A 13,849-nucleotide genomic window follows, 5' to 3' on the forward strand; every position below is an offset into this window, starting at 1 on the left:
TTCCTAATCCTGCTTCCCATTTTCAGTTCACAGTTGACCCCTTGCCCTAGACTCACTTATTGTCCAACCCCCCCCCCCCGCCCCGAGTTAAATAAGTTCAAGGCTGAAACAGCTAGGGTGTTTAAATTATAGGGTATTTTGAAGCATGCCTTTAGCACCCAAGAGAAATGCAATTCAGAGTACTGTGAAGTTGGGGAGCTGGAGCAGAGGGACCACTTGGAGTTGTGAGTTTATCAGAAAGGGAGGAGACTCCCATTAGAGCTTGCAATAGGTTTTCTTTTTGTTTATTGTAGATGGAAGAACTCCAGAGTCTAACCGAGGGACACCAGGACACTGCTCCTAACATGGAGGATGGCCCATGCACTGAAGACTTTTGCCTTTCTGTGAAGGAATGGTGAGGTCAAACATTTGCCATGGAGACAGTAGCTCACGTGGAATAATCTGGTGTCTTGGCAAAGCCCTGATGAAGGCTTTTTTCTCTGTTGATCTTTTATGCTTCTGGGATGGCCCAACCCTTGACAAAAGAAATCATGTTAACCGAGAGGAACACATAAATAAAAGTCCTGACTAGGGACTGGAATATATGCTAGATCAGAGAGTTTAAAAATGCTGCTGGTTTGAGAGGCCAAATGATTAACTTATAAGTGATCCAACCACACCCCTGGTAGCCACAGCTCTTCTCCTTAGATGAAGGATTCTCCTACAAAACAGCTGTCTGGCAACACCTGAAGTGCTCCTGCTGCTCCTCCCCAACTCCTGCCATTTAAAGCAGGTCTTTGTCCCCGAACCTCAAATCAAGGTAGCTTTAAATTATAGATTTACTTTTATCTGGTGTCTTTCGCATGTCCCCACCATACTGTTGTTCCTTGAACATAGGTTAAGCCACATGGCATGGAATGATCCTCCTGTCTGGGAAACCTAGAAGAGAAAAAAAAATCACCCTTTGTTCTGTGGGACTGAAGGACCTCTCTTCAGAATCATTTCTACTCTGTCTGTGGTATGATATCAGTCTGTTTCCCCTGAAGCACCTTCCATTCAAACCTACAGCAGCTTTTCCGAATTTTACCTGATATTTGGTGACAAACCTGGCTTTGAATCGGGGGCCTTTTAATACTATACACCAATAAGCAACCTGGGACTGTGGGAAAGGGTCCCTTGGTAAGGCAGGGTTACCTGTGGTTGATTATAGGGAATAAAATACGGGCATAGTGGGTTTGAGGTGGCTACTGTGTTGCCAGAGGTGATGTGGAAAATTTAAGTGAAAGAGGTTGTAATGTTTTTAAGTATTTGTTGACAAAGTAAATATGGAAAAGTGTAGGGAAGATGTCTAAGTAGAAATGGGTAAAAAAGATAATGTCTTTTAACTTCAGAATTTTTCCAACATTGGATTTTTTTTTTGTGGCTACTTTTTTCTTTGAATTCCAGTATATGAGAAGTGGATCAATGGTTCATTCTAAGAGAATATTTTAATCAATCGAATATTAGATTTTGTTAGAAATCTACATTGGTATCTCAGTCTCTTAATAGACATTCATTGAGAGCAGTGAACTCAACCAATCCAAATGAATGAGATAGTTGGCTTGTATCTTTAAGGCTCCAACTGCATATGTAGTAGAGGATGGCTTCATCGGGCATCAATGGGAGGGGAGGCCTTTGGTCCTGTGAAGGCTCTATGCCCCAGCATAGGGAGATGCTAGGGCGGTGAGATAGGAGTGGGAGTACCCTCATAGAAGCAGGGGGAGAGGCAGGATAGGGGGTTTTTGGAGGGGAAACCGTGAAGGGGAATAACATTTGAAATATAAGTAAATAAAATAATCAATAAAAAATTGAAGAAAAAGATTGCTGCCTAATATTTTGAAAAACAAAAAGCAACCCCCCCCCAAATCCCCAAACACCAGCTTTTAACATCCATGGCCTGGATATTATAAGGAAAGCATAGACTAACTTATGTCAAAGGGAGAAGGGGTGGTTTGCTGTGCTTTGTTGTTAGTTGTTTAGCTGCATGCACTATCTTGACTGAACTGAGGGCATTCAGACAACTGGTAAAACAGTGTTCCTGATGGAAGGCACTTCCCACAAAGATGAGCATTTGGAGGAACAATAGACTTGAGTTGCTTAGCAATATGGGTAAATGTCATCCGATCCATTTTGGGCCTGAATATAGCAGAAAGATGGAGGAAGAATGAATGGCCTCCTGCCCTGGATATCAATGCTCCTGAGTCTCACTGAACCTACAGCTTTGTACTTTCTCCTCCAACCTTGTAGACATGATGTATTTGTGTGTGTGTGAGTGAGTGTGTGTGTATGTGTGTGTCACACATACATCCATATACCTACCTGTCACCTATCAATCATTTCTATCATGTATCATCTATCTATCCTATCCTATCTATCTATCTATCTATCTATCTATCTATCTATCTATCTATCTATCTATCTATCTATCTATCTATCTATCTATCTATCTATCAATCTATCCATAATTCTATACCTATCACTTCCATAGTTTCTATTATTTTTTAGGCAGTTCTGACAAAACACTTGTCAGCTGTGTCTCTCCACGCACATGAAGTTTGATACCCCATTGTTCTCTAACAGCATGAGTTAGAAAGCCCCATTCTTGTCCAGAAGTTATTCTGCTACCTCATTCCTGGTCAGCATGAAGGAATCTCCTTTCAATTTGTTCTGGACGTTTCTTCTTCCTCCTCCTCCTCCTCCTCCTCCTCCTCCTCCTCCTCCTCCTCCTCCTCCTCCTCATGTCTATCAGTGTATTAGCTGTGACAGGCTAAGCTATGCTTCAGTAACAAACAGTGAAGTGCCCATGGCTATGACAAATCTGTGTCAGCTGGGGCTTTCTTCCGAAAATGATTTGTTCAATAAGTTGTACAAGCTCTGTCATTATCACTGATAAACACAAGTGGAATTAAAAAAAAAAGTGAGCCTATAAGATCAGACTGATGTGGGTTTGACTTCTCCACACCAGTCCATTCCCTGAAAATGCAAAATTTGAGAAGTAAATGATGCATCACCCGGAAGGCTCTTATTTCACTGCACAAATCACAGAAAGTACTCAATGAATGTTACTTCCATTCACCCTCATCTGACTATGTCAGTCAGTGGATAATGAGAACAACGTCATAATTCAATGTGTCTTTATACCTTACTTACATCCCTCTCTCATACATATGTATACATATGACTCAGATATATGTATACATATATACGTATGCCCCATTGTTCTTTACATGTACTTACATACATGTATACATATATATGAGAGTAAGAGATGGAAGGTACCAAAATGTCAGGCTCACTCTTCCAGGTCCACCTTTGTTTTCCCCGCAGATTTAGCACTGAGTAATGTAACCAGAAGCATCCCTGGCCATCAGAGCACTGAGCTGCAGAAATAATCTTGCTCCTCTTTCTAATTAATCTAGCTACTCCTCAGAGCAACTTCAACAAGCAGAAAGAGGAAATGTTTCAATTACTTTTCTCCAGTGCTGTAATCCTTTTGCAAGGGTGTTCCGGTGATGTCTTCTCTCTGCCATCAGACACTGAAAAAATAAAATATCAGTTTTGAATCAACAGGCTGCTTTTCCTCACTGGCAGAGAGGAGAGAAGCCTGCCAGTCTGAACCCAGATTCTCTCAGCAGCAGCGACTTCAGAAGGACCATTTTGCTGTTGAGCTCTGAGGCCTCCTGCCATTGATCTTGTTTCCTGCAGGGCCATTCCTGATCATGACATTTAGAATCAGTGACTTTCCCTTCTGATGATGAGCTTGAACACGCTGTGGAGTGGGAGAGGATGGTCACGGGAGAGGAAGGCTGAACGGCAAAGGAGGAAAATGGGGGAGGTGGGGAAACACAGAGGCAGGGAAAGAAAAAGAAAAAGGGCATGGAGAGGGGGCAGATGCTTGGTAAGCTCAATGCTTCAGCTCACATAAAGATACAAAACAAGCCTGGAGAGATGGCTCAGCAGTTAAGAGAGTTTGCTGCTCTTGTAGGTGAACTGTTTGGTTCTTAGAATCCATACTGTAGCTCACAACCTGTAACTCCAGCTCCAAGGGAACCAACACCTACCTTGCTGTTTCTGTGCACGTGCATTTTCACACACACACACACACACACACACACACACACACACACACACACACACACAATCTTTAATAACTAGAGTGAGGGGAAAAGCCTGACTTAGCTTTGTGGATTTTGAGAGTTGATTCTGAGTCTTTTTTTTTTTTTTTTTTTTTTCATTTTTTTTTATTAGGTATTTAGCTCATTTACATTTCCAATGCTATACCAAAAGTCCCCCTTACCCACCCACCCCCACTCCCCTACCCACCCACTCCCCCCCTTTGGCCCTGGCGTTCCCCTGTACCGGGGCACACAAAGTCTGCGTGTCCAATGGGCCTCTCTTTCCAGTGATGGCCGACTAGACCATCTTTTGATACATATGCAGCTAGAGTCAAGAGCTCAGGGGTACTGGTTAGTTCATAATGTTGTTCCACCTATAGGGTTGAAGTTCCCTTTAGCTCCTTGGGTACTTTCTCTAGCTCCTCCATTGGGAGCCCTGTGATCCATCCATTAGCTGACTGTGAGCATCCACTTCTGTGTTTGCTAGGCCCCGGCATAGTCTCACAAGAGACAGCTACATCTGGGTCCTTTCAGTAAAATCTTGCTAGTGTATGCAATGGTGTCAGCATATGGAAGCTGATTATGGGGTGGATCCCTGGATATGGCAGTCTCTACATGGTCCATCCTTTCATCTCAGCTCCATACTTTGTTTCTGTAACTCCTTCCATGGGTGTTTTGTTCCCACTTCTAAGGAGGGGCATAGTGTCCACACTTCAGTCTTCATTTTTCTTGAGTTTCATGTGTTTAGGAAATTGTATCTTATATCGTGGGTATCCTAGGTTTTGGGCTAGTATCCACTTATCAGTGAGTACATATTGTGTGAGTTCCTTTGTGATTGTGTTACCTCACTCAGGATGATGCTCTCCAGGTCCATCCATTTGGCTAGGAATTTCATAAATTCATTCTTTTTAATAGCTGAGTAGTACTCCATTGTGTAGATGTACCACATTTTCTGTATCCATTCCTCTGTTGAGGGGCATCTGGGTTCTTTCCAGTTTCTGGCTATTATAAATAAGGCTGCTATGAACATAGTGGAGCATGTGTCCTTCTTACCAGTTGGGGCTTCTTCTGGATATATGCCCAGGAGAGGTATTGCTGGATCCTCTGGTAGTACTATGTCCAATTTTCTGAGGAACCGCCAGACTGATTTCCAGAGTGGTTGTACAAGCCTGCAATCCCACCAACAATGGAGGAGTGTTCCTCTTTCTCCACATCCTCGCCAGCATCTGCTGTCACCTGAATTTTTGATCTTAGCCATTCTCACTGGTGTGAGGTGGAATCTCAGGGTTGTTTTGATTTGCATTTCCCTGATGATTAAGGATGTTGAACATTTTTTCAGGTGCTTCTCTGCCATTCGGTATTCCTCAGGTGAGAATTCTTTGTTCAGTTCTGAGCCCCATTTTTTAAGGGGGTTATTTGATTTTCTGAGGTCCACCTTCTTGAGTTCTTTATATATGTTGGATATTAGTCCCCTATCTGATTTAGGATAGGTAAAGATCCTTTCCCAGTCTGTTGGTGGTCTTTTTGTCTTATAGACAGTGTCTTTTGCCTTGCAGAAACTTTGGAGTTTCATTAGGTCCCATTTGTCAATTCTCGATCTTACAGCACAAGCCATTGCTGTTCTGTTCAGGAATTTTTCCCCTGTGCCCATATCTTCAAGGCTTTTCCCCACTTTCTCCTCTATAAGTTTCAGTGTCTCTGGTTTTATGTGAAGTTCCTTGATCCACTTAGATTTGACCTTAGTACAAGGAGATAAGTATGGATCGATTCGCATTCTTCTACATGATAACAACCAGTTGTGCCAGCACCAATTGTTGAAAATGCTGTCTTTCTTCCACTGGATGGTTTTGGCTCCCTTGTCGAAGATCAAGTGACCATAGGTGTGTGGGTTCATTTCTGGGTCTTCAATTCTATTCCATTGGTCCACTTGTCTGTCTCTATACCAGTACCATGCAGTTTTTATCACAATTGCTCTGTAGTAAAGCTTTAGGTCAGGCATGGTGATTCCACCAGAGGTTCTTTTATCCTTGAGAAGAGTTTTTGCTATCCTCGGTTTTTTGTTATTCCAGATGAATTTGCAAATTGCTCCTTCTAATTCGTTGAAGAATTGAGTTGGAATTTTAATGGGGATTGCATTGAATCTGTAGATTGCTTTTGGCAAGATAGCCATTTTTACAATGTTGGTCCTGCCAATCCATGAGCATGGGAGATCTTTCCATCTTCTGAGATCTTCTTTAATTTCTTTCTTCAGGGACTTGAAGTTTTTATCATACAGATCTTTCACTTCCTTCGTTAGAGTCACGCCGAGATATTTTATATTATTTGTGGCTATTGAGAAGGGTGTTGTTTCCCTAATTTCTTTCTCAGCCTGTTTATTCTTTGTGTAGAGAAAGGCCATTGACTTGTTTGAGTTAATTTTATATCCAGCTACTTCACCGAAGCTGTTTATCAGGTTTAGGAGTTCTCTGTTGGAATTTTTAGGGTCACTTATATATACTATCATATCATCTGCAAAAAGTGATATTTTGACTTCCTCTTTTCCAATTTGTATCCCCTTGATCTCCTTTTGTTGTCGAATTGCTCTGGCTAATACTTCAAGTACTATGTTGAAAAGGTAGGGAGAAAGTGGGCAGCCTTGTCTAGTCCCTGATTTTAGTGGGATTGCTTCCAGCTTCTCTCCATTTACTTTGATGTTGGCTACTGGTTTGCTGTAGATTGCTTTTATCATGTTTAGGTATTGGCCTTGAATTCCTGATCTTTCCAGAACTTTTATCATGAATGGGTGTTGGATCTTGTCAAATGCTTTTTCTGCATCTAACGAGATGATCATGTGGTTTTTGTCTTTGAGTTTGTTTATATAATGGATTACATTGATGGATTTTCGTATATTAAACCATCCCTGCATCCCTGGAATAAAACCTACTTGGTCAGGATGGATGATTGCTTTAATGTGTTCTTGGATTCGGTTAGCGAGAATTTTATTAAGAATTTTTGCATCGATGTTCATAAGAGAAATTGGTCTGAAGTTCTCTATCTTTGTTGGATCTGTCTGTGGTTTAGGTATCAGAGTAATAGTGGCTTCATAAAATGAGTTGGGTAGAATACCTTCTACTTCTATCTTGTGAAAAAGTTTGTGCAGAACTGGAGTTAGATCTTCTTTGAAGGTCTGATAGAACTCTGCACTAAACCCGTCTGGTCCTGGGCTTTTTTTGGCTGGGAGACTATTAATAACTGCTTCTATTTCTTTAGGGGATATGGGACTGTTTAGAAGGTCAACTTGATCCTGATTCAACTTTGGTACCTGGTATCTGTCCAGAAATTTGTCCATTTCGTCCAGGTTTTCCAGTTTTGTTGAGTATAGCCTTTTGTAGAAGGATCTGATTGTGTTTTGGATTTCTTCAGGATCTGTTGTTATGTCTCCCTTTTCATTTCTGATTTTGTTAATTAGGATTTTGTCCCTGTGCCCTTTAGTGAGTCTAGCTAAGGGTTTATCTATCTTGTTGATTTTCTCAAAGAACCAACTCCTCGTTTGGTTAATTCTTTGAATAGTTCTTCTTGTTTCCACTTGGTTGATTTCACCCCTGAGTTTGATTATTTCCTGCCGTCTACTCCTCTTGGGTGAATTTGCTTCCTTTTTTTTTTTTTTTTCCATTTTTTATTAGGTATTTAGCTCATTTACATTTCCAATGCTATACCAAAAGTCCCCCTTACCCACCCACCCCCACTCCCCTACCCACCCACTCCCCCCCTTTGGCCCTGGCGTTCCCCTGTACCGGGGCACACAAAGTCTGCGTGTCCAATGGGCCTCTCTTTCCAGTGATGGCCGACTAGGCCATCTTTTGATACATATGCAGCTAGAGTCAAGAGCTCAGGGGTACTGGTTAGTTCATAATGTTGTTCCACCTATAGGGTTGAAGATCCCTTTAGCTCCTTGGGTACTTTCTCTAGCTCCTCCATTGGGAGCCCTGTGATCCATCCATTAGCTGACTGTGAGCATCCACTTCTGTGTTTGCTAGGCCCCGGCATAGTCTCACAAGAGACAGCTACATCTGGGTCCTTTCAGTAAAATCTTGCTAGTGTATGCAATGGTGTCAGCATTTGGAAGCTGATTATGGGGTGGATCCCTGGATATGGCAGTCTCTACATGGTCCATCCTTTCATCTCAGCTCCATACTTTGTTTCTGTAACTCCTTCCATGGGTGTTTTGTTCCCACTTCTAAGGAGGGGCATAGTGTCCACACTTCAGTCTTCATTTTTCTTGAGTTTCATGTGTTTAGGAAATTGTATCTTATATCGTGGGTATCCTAGGTTTTGGGCTAGTATCCACTTATCAGTGAGTACATATTGTGTGAGTTCCTTTGTGATTGTGTTACCTCACTCAGGATGATGCTCTCCAGGTCCATCCATTTGGCTAGGAATTTCATAAATTCATTCTTTTTAATAGCTGAGTAGTACTCCATTGTGTAGATGTACCACATTTTCTGTATCCATTCCTCTGTTGAGGGGCATCTGGGTTCTTTCCAGTTTCTGGCTATTATAAATAAGGCTGCTATGAACATAGTGGAGCATGTGTCCTTCTTACCAGTTGGGGCTTCTTCTGGATATATGCCCAGGAGAGGTATTGCTGGATCCTCTGGTAGTACTATGTCCAATTTTCTGAGGAACCGCCAGACTGATTTCCAGAGTGGTTGTACAAGCCTGCAATCCCACCAACAATGGAGGAGTGTTCCTCTTTCTCCACATCCTCGCCAGCATCTGCTGTCACCTGAATTTTTGATCTTAGCCATTCTCACTGGTGTGAGGTGGAATCTCAGGGTTGTTTTGATTTGCATTTCCCTGATGATTAAGGATGTTGAACATTTTTTCAGGTGCTTCTCTGCCATTCGGTATTCCTCAGGTGAGAATTCTTTGTTCAGTTCTGAGCCCCATTTTTTAAGGGGGTTATTTGATTTTCTGAGGTCCACCTTCTTGAGTTCTTTATATATGTTGGATATTAGTCCCCTATCTGATTTAGGATAGGTAAAGATCCTTTCCCAGTCTGTTGGTGGTCTTTTTGTCTTATAGACAGTGTCTTTTGCCTTGCAGAAACTTTGGAGTTTCATTAGGTCCCATTTGTCAATTCTCGATCTTACAGCACAAGCCATTGCTGTTCTGTTCAGGAATTTTTCCCCTGTGCCCATATCTTCAAGGCTTTTCCCCACTTTCTCCTCTATAAGTTTCAGTGTCTCTGGTTTTATGTGAAGTTCCTTGATCCACTTAGATTTGACCTTAGTACAAGGAGATAAGTATGGATCGATTCGCATTCTTCTACATGATAACAACCAGTTGTGCCAGCACCAATTGTTGAAAATGCTGTCTTTCTTCCACTGGATGGTTTTGGCTCCCTTGTCGAAGATCAAGTGACCATAGGTGTGTGGGTTCATTTCTGGGTCTTCAATTCTATTCCATTGGTCCACTTGTCTGTCTCTATACCAGTACCATGCAGTTTTTATCACAATTGCTCTGTAGTAAAGCTTTAGGTCAGGCATGGTGATTCCACCAGAGGTTCTTTTATCCTTGAGAAGAGTTTTTGCTATCCTCGGTTTTTTGTTATTCCAGATGAATTTGCAAATTGCTCCTTCTAATTCGTTGAAGAATTGAGTTGGAATTTTAATGGGGATTGCATTGAATCTGTAGATTGCTTTTGGCAAGATAGCCATTTTTACAATGTTGGTCCTGCCAATCCATGAGCATGGGAGATCTTTCCATCTTCTGAGATCTTCTTTAATTTCTTTCTTCAGGGACTTGAAGTTTTTATCATACAGATCTTTCACTTCCTTCGTTAGAGTCACGCCGAGATATTTTATATTATTTGTGGCTATTGAGAAGGGTGTTGTTTCCCTAATTTCTTTCTCAGCCTGTTTATTCTTTGTGTAGAGAAAGGCCATTGACTTGTTTGAGTTAATTTTATATCCAGCTACTTCACCGAAGCTGTTTATCAGGTTTAGGAGTTCTCTGTTGGAATTTTTAGGGTCACTTATATATACTATCATATCATCTGCAAAAAGTGATATTTTGACTTCCTCTTTTCCAATTTGTATCCCCTTGATCTCCTTTTGTTGTCGAATTGCTCTGGCTAATACTTCAAGTACTATGTTGAAAAGGTAGGGAGAAAGTGGGCAGCCTTGTCTAGTCCCTGATTTTAGTGGGATTGCTTCCAGCTTCTCTCCATTTACTTTGATGTTGGCTACTGGTTTGCTGTAGATTGCTTTTATCATGTTTAGGTATTGGCCTTGAATTCCTGATCTTTCCAGAACTTTTATCATGAATGGGTGTTGGATCTTGTCAAATGCTTTTTCTGCATCTAACGAGATGATCATGTGGTTTTTGTCTTTGAGTTTGTTTATATAATGGATTACATTGATGGATTTTCGTATATTAAACCATCCCTGCATCCCTGGAATAAAACCTACTTGGTCAGGATGGATGATTGCTTTAATGTGTTCTTGGATTCGGTTAGCGAGAATTTTATTAAGAATTTTTGCATCGATGTTCATAAGAGAAATTGGTCTGAAGTTCTCTATCTTTGTTGGATCTGTCTGTGGTTTAGGTATCAGAGTAATAGTGGCTTCATAAAATGAGTTGGGTAGAATACCTTCTACTTCTATCTTGTGAAAAAGTTTGTGCAGAACTGGAGTTAGATCTTCTTTGAAGGTCTGATAGAACTCTGCACTAAACCCGTCTGGTCCTGGGCTTTTTTTGGCTGGGAGACTATTAATAACTGCTTCTATTTCTTTAGGGGATATGGGACTGTTTAGAAGGTCAACTTGATCCTGATTCAACTTTGGTACCTGGTATCTGTCCAGAAATTTGTCCATTTCGTCCAGGTTTTCCAGTTTTGTTGAGTATAGCCTTTTGTAGAAGGATCTGATTGTGTTTTGGATTTCTTCAGGATCTGTTGTTATGTCTCCCTTTTCATTTCTGATTTTGTTAATTAGGATTTTGTCCCTGTGCCCTTTAGTGAGTCTAGCTAAGGGTTTATCTATCTTGTTGATTTTCTCAAAGAACCAACTCCTCGTTTGGTTAATTCTTTGAATAGTTCTTCTTGTTTCCACTTGGTTGATTTCACCCCTGAGTTTGATTATTTCCTGCCGTCTACTCCTCTTGGGTGAATTTGCTTCCTTTTTTTTTTTTTTTTCCATTTTTTATTAGGTATTTAGCTCATTTACATTTCCAATGCTATACCAAAAGTCCCCCTTACCCACCCACCCCCACTCCCCTACCCACCCACTCCCCCCCTTTGGCCCTGGCGTTCCCCTGTACCGGGGCACACAAAGTCTGCGTGTCCAATGGGCCTCTCTTTCCAGTGATGGCCGACTAGGCCATCTTTTGATACATATGCAGCTAGAGTCAAGAGCTCAGGGGTACTGGTTAGTTCATAATGTTGTTCCACCTATAGGGTTGAAGATCCCTTTAGCTCCTTGGGTACTTTCTCTAGCTCCTCCATTGGGAGCCCTGTGATCCATCCATTAGCTGACTGTGAGCATCCACTTCTGTGTTTGCTAGGCCCCGGCATAGTCTCACAAGAGACAGCTACATCTGGGTCCTTTCAGTAAAATCTTGCTAGTGTATGCAATGGTGTCAGCATTTGGAAGCTGATTATGGGGTGGATCCCTGGATATGGCAGTCTCTACATGGTCCATCCTTTCATCTCAGCTCCATACTTTGTTTCTGTAACTCCTTCCATGGGTGTTTTGTTCCCACTTCTAAGGAGGGGCATAGTGTCCACACTTCAGTCTTCATTTTTCTTGAGTTTCATGTGTTTAGGAAATTGTATCTTATATCGTGGGTATCCTAGGTTTTGGGCTAGTATCCACTTATCAGTGAGTACATATTGTGTGAGTTCCTTTGTGATTGTGTTACCTCACTCAGGATGATGCTCTCCAGGTCCATCCATTTGGCTAGGAATTTCATAAATTCATTCTTTTTAATAGCTGAGTAGTACTCCATTGTGTAGATGTACCACATTTTCTGTATCCATTCCTCTGTTGAGGGGCATCTGGGTTCTTTCCAGTTTCTGGCTATTATAAATAAGGCTGCTATGAACATAGTGGAGCATGTGTCCTTCTTACCAGTTGGGGCTTCTTCTGGATATATGCCCAGGAGAGGTATTGCTGGATCCTCTGGTAGTACTATGTCCAATTTTCTGAGGAACCGCCAGACTGATTTCCAGAGTGGTTGTACAAGCCTGCAATCCCACCAACAATGGAGGAGTGTTCCTCTTTCTCCACATCCTCGCCAGCATCTGCTGTCACCTGAATTTTTGATCTTAGCCATTCTCACTGGTGTGAGGTGGAATCTCAGGGTTGTTTTGATTTGCATTTCCCTGATGATTAAGGATGTTGAACATTTTTTCAGGTGCTTCTCTGCCATTCGGTATTCCTCAGGTGAGAATTCTTTGTTCAGTTCTGAGCCCCATTTTTTAAGGGGGTTATTTGATTTTCTGAGGTCCACCTTCTTGAGTTCTTTATATATGTTGGATATTAGTCCCCTATCTGATTTAGGATAGGTAAAGATCCTTTCCCAGTCTGTTGGTGGTCTTTTTGTCTTATAGACAGTGTCTTTTGCCTTGCAGAAACTTTGGAGTTTCATTAGGTCCCATTTGTCAATTCTCGATCTTACAGCACAAGCCATTGCTGTTCTGTTCAGGAATTTTTCCCCTGTGCCCATATCTTCAAGGCTTTTCCCCACTTTCTCCTCTATAAGTTTCAGTGTCTCTGGTTTTATGTGAAGTTCCTTGATCCACTTAGATTTGACCTTAGTACAAGGAGATAAGTATGGATCGATTCGCATTCTTCTACATGATAACAACCAGTTGTGCCAGCACCAATTGTTGAAAATGCTGTCTTTCTTCCACTGGATGGTTTTGGCTCCCTTGTCGAAGATCAAGTGACCATAGGTGTGTGGGTTCATTTCTGGGTCTTCAATTCTATTCCATTGGTCCACTTGTCTGTCTCTATACCAGTACCATGCAGTTTTTATCACAATTGCTCTGTAGTAAAGCTTTAGGTCAGGCATGGTGATTCCACCAGAGGTTCTTTTATCCTTGAGAAGAGTTTTTGCTATCCTCGGTTTTTTGTTATTCCAGATGAATTTGCAAATTGCTCCTTCTAATTCGTTGAAGAATTGAGTTGGAATTTTAATGGGGATTGCATTGAATCTGTAGATTGCTTTTGGCAAGATAGCCATTTTTACAATGTTGGTCCTGCCAATCCATGAGCATGGGAGATCTTTCCATCTTCTGAGATCTTCTTTAATTTCTTTCTTCAGGGACTTGAAGTTTTTATCATACAGATCTTTCACTTCCTTCGTTAGAGTCACGCCGAGATATTTTATATTATTTGTGGCTATTGAGAAGGGTGTTGTTTCCCTAATTTCTTTCTCAGCCTGTTTATTCTTTGTGTAGAGAAAGGCCATTGACTTGTTTGAGTTAATTTTATATCCAGCTACTTCACCGAAGCTGTTTATCAGGTTTAGGAGTTCTCTGTTGGAATTTTTAGGGTCACTTATATATACTATCATATCATCTGCAAAAAGTGATATTTTGACTTCCTCTTTTCCAATTTGTATCCCCTTGATCTCCTTTTGTTGTCGAATTGCTCTGGCTAATACTTCAAGTACTATGTTGAAAAGGTAGGGAGAAAGTGGGCAGCCTTGTCTAGTCCCTGATTTTAGTG

The 13,849-nt window shown here is 41.4% G+C and overlaps 1 long non-coding RNA gene across 1 annotated transcript in view; it reads right to left on the bottom strand.

Moving 5' to 3' along the window:
* Positions 1-270: 270 nt before the first annotated feature.
* 1700065L07Rik (RIKEN cDNA 1700065L07 gene) overlaps positions 271-13,849 on the bottom strand; it is a 34,057-nt gene continuing 20,478 nt past the window's right edge. Inside the window, exons 3-5 of the long non-coding RNA NR_108032.1 lie at positions 3,489-3,554; positions 823-918; positions 271-514 (exon numbers count right to left, since the gene is read on the bottom strand). This is a non-coding gene — a long non-coding RNA (RIKEN cDNA 1700065L07 gene). The remainder of the gene's footprint in view (positions 515-822; positions 919-3,488; positions 3,555-13,849) is intronic.

Source organism: Mus musculus, chromosome 6 (assembly GCF_000001635.26).
Source record: "Mus musculus strain C57BL/6J chromosome 6, GRCm38.p6 C57BL/6J".
In the NCBI taxonomy this organism is placed as follows: domain Eukaryota; kingdom Metazoa; phylum Chordata; class Mammalia; order Rodentia; family Muridae; genus Mus; species Mus musculus.